Source organism: Lemur catta, chromosome 12 (genome assembly GCF_020740605.2).
Source record: "Lemur catta isolate mLemCat1 chromosome 12, mLemCat1.pri, whole genome shotgun sequence".
Classification (NCBI taxonomy): domain Eukaryota; kingdom Metazoa; phylum Chordata; class Mammalia; order Primates; family Lemuridae; genus Lemur; species Lemur catta.
In genome coordinates, this window is record NC_059139.1 from 56,902,312 (window position 1) to 56,905,986 (window position 3,675).

Consider the following 3,675-nt stretch of genomic DNA (forward strand, 5'->3'; position numbering starts at 1 on the left):
ACAATCATTTTAAGAGAATGAGCATGAAGATTAATGTTTGATCTTATGGACACATTGAAAGTTTCCTGAAGAAGGGAAACCATGGCCTAAAACTTAGTGACTGTTACTACACTTAGGATATGTTAAAGACTCGCCAGTGGGCCATTTCAATGTTTCATTGTTGTGGACCCTTCATGAAACAATGAGCATTTTATAAAGGGATCTATACCAGTATGACGAATGCATGGGTGCAGAGACTATACCTTCAGTTTTAAACATTCAATTTTTTTTATTTTATTTGTGTGGAATAACCAAAATCACATAAGACTGCATTATAAATGAGAATGATAGCATATTGGTATATGCATAATAAATAATGTGCACTCACCTTCTTAGGAGGAAAATTTTCTGAAGGGACTAAGTTAATATAAAAAGTGTGTTGTTATAGGCAAAGAAATTAAATTGAAAAATATGGAAGTTTTTTGATATCAAATGACAAAGTACAATATACTTGGTTTTAATATTCAGAATCAACTAAAATTTATTAAGAAATAAGTGCTGAATTTTGAGTCTTTCACATATCACCTAATGTGTCCTTCACCATAGTGCAGGATATTAATTTTTTTATAAACATAATGCATTTACCTAAGGTTACCTGTGTTAACTGAGATGGAAACATTCAGATCACAACATATTTTGTCACTTATTGGTGCTATTGCTGAACTTCTTTCACTCACTTGATTTTAAAACTGGCTATTGTTCCTAATTGTGTGTGCATGTGTGTGTGTTTGTATGTGTGCTTAGTGTTTCCACAGAGGCTTAATCTCTTCAGGATGCTCTGCTGGCAGTAGGTTCTGCAAAAGATTAGCTAAAGTGCATCCAATGAAGCTATGAACCACAGCAAGTGAGCATATTAATGAAAGCTAAATATACAACCCATTTTAGTCTTTTTAAAACTATTGTTATATAGTGTCTTTTCATGTTTTCTTTCTTTGACAGTTAAGAATATGAGAGGACTGGTGACATTTCACAAAGAGGAAAATTTGGAAATATTTAGGCAAGAATATAGTAGCACTATTAAACTATTGACTTTAAAATTCAAAACAACACTATGGCATAAGTACTTATCATTCATTCATTCAGAAAATATTTATTGAGCACCTACTTGGTTCAATGCACTGTTTCAAGAGCTTGATACACATCAGTAAACACAACAGAACAAAATCCCTGCCTTTGTTAAGTTTATATACTAAAAAGGGAAAGAGAGATAACACAATAAGCATAATAAGTAAATTATATAGTACCTTAGGAGATGGAGTGCTATCCAGAAAAAATAGAACTAGAAAAGAGGGACAGTGAGTAGGGTTGGGAAAGATAGATTGTAATTCTAAATATAATAATTACCCTGATCTGATCACTATACACTATATGTATCAAAATATCACTAGATACCTCATAAAGATGTATAATTATTATATCAATTAAAACAAAATAAATAGAAATGTAGGCCTCATTATTAAGAAGTTAATATTTAAAGTAAAACCTTGCAATATCTGAGGGAAGAACTGTTCTAAGGCAAGAGAACAGTGAAAAAGATTAAAGTGGCTAGAGCATAGTAATGAGATACAGCCCAGTAAGAGATTGGTCACTGGGGGCTGGATCAAGTAGAGCCTTGTAAGCCTTGGCTTTTACCCTGAATAAGAAGGGGTGTCAATGGAAGGTTTAGAGGAGAGGAAGTATAGATGTTAAAATTCAAAATCTGACTTAAATTTTAAAAGATTCACTGTCTGCTGCATTGAGAACACAGACAGTCGGAAGCGAGATTGAAAGCAGGAGGCAAAGGAGAAGTATATTTCAGTATCCACACAAAGGATAGTGGGACCTTGAGCCAACATGGATATACTTTATATTAGTCTGTGTTCTCCAGATAAACAGAGCCAATAGGCGATATCTATCTATCTATCTATCTATCTATCTATCTATCTATCTATCTGAGATGGGGAGAAAGAAAGGGGAAGAGAGAAAGGGACAAAGAAGTGGGGAAGACTTACCAAAGGAATTGGCTCATGTGATTATGGAGATTGAGAAGTCTAAGATCTCCAGTTAGCAAGCTGGTGATCCAGGAGAGCTGATGGTATAGGTATAGTTCCAGTTGGAGTCTAAAGGCCTGAGAACCAGAAAATTGATGGTGAAGTTCCAGTCCAAGTCTGAGTCTGAAAGCAGGAAGAGACTGATGTACTAGTTTAATGACAGGCAGGTAAGGAAAAAGAATTCTTTCTTACTCAGCTTTTTATTCTATTTAGGCATTCAACAGATAGGATGAGTCCCACTCGCATATGGGAGGGAATAGGCTTTACTCAGTCTACTGATTCAAATGTTAATCTTATCCAGAATTACCCTCACAGACACACCTAAAAATAATGTTTAACCAAATATCTGGGCACCACATAGCCTAGTCAAGCTGATGTGTAAAATTACCCATTAGATATTTTGCAAGTAGAGCTAATAGGATTTCCTGGCAAGGATTTCCTGGCAAATTAGTTGTTAATGAGTAAGAGAAAGAGAGAAGTCAAGGATGTTTCTCCTCACTTTACATAATAAGAAACTATGCCTAAGAAATTACCCAGGTATGCCCAAAGACAGGTACCTATTAGAGGACATATGAGCATTTGAACTCAGGCCTGGTTCAAGCCACAGAAGTTTTTAATCACTTCATGGGGTGGGAAAGGAGGCAAAAAGATGCTATGGGATCAACCATTCCCCTCCAAAATAAGTATTTATTTTTTATATAGTTTCTCTTATTTATGTTTATATACCTTCTAATTCTCCCTCATTTCTCTATATTTTTGCCTCTAAATCATTTAAATTTTTATTCTATGAAGTTTTCAACATACCATTTAGCACTTGAATCCTTATTGAGACTAAGCTAAATGGTCTTGCTTTGAGCCAAACCTGTGCCAATAACATAATTATGATCAAAAACCAAGTTGAGCCATTGAAAGAGTCTCTGTCAAAAGACTTACAAGGCAAAAATCTTCTTATTTGTTTTCAATTCTTGATATGGAAATTAGTATGTGCTTATCATCCATAAGCATATTGTTTATATATCATTTAAATTCACCATGCCTACAAATACTTTAATTATACCACTATTAAGAGCTGGAAAATTATAACTAGTCATGCTTCAGATATTCACCCCCAGATGTCAAATTAAATTACAGGTATGGGAAAACCAAACACCATGTGAAATGCCACAATGATATGCACAATTGATATAGCAAATATAGACATCACTTATTTACCTCAATTTTTTTAAGATGTGGATTTCATGGGAGGGAAGAATTATTTTTATTATTTTCGTCATTTGACTAATCTCAAAGCAAAATGTTAAGGTTTTAAAGGCAGACCCCTGTGGCTCTGTGTTGAGTTAAATTCAAGAAAAAAAGACTAAAGCCATGGATAAAGTTCATGTTATTTTATATCATGTTCTTCTAGGCTTTCTGTTTGCAGAAGAAGGAACCTTTGCCACATGGTACACCAAAGATTTATATTCATTAAACCCTAGTTCCTCAAGAGAATCTCGGATTCCCCTTGAAAACTAGACTAGAATTTACATTTAGAAAGATTTTATAGGTTATATTTGGATCTCTATTTAATTTCACTTAATGAAGTAATAACATAACCTCAGTTTGGGAG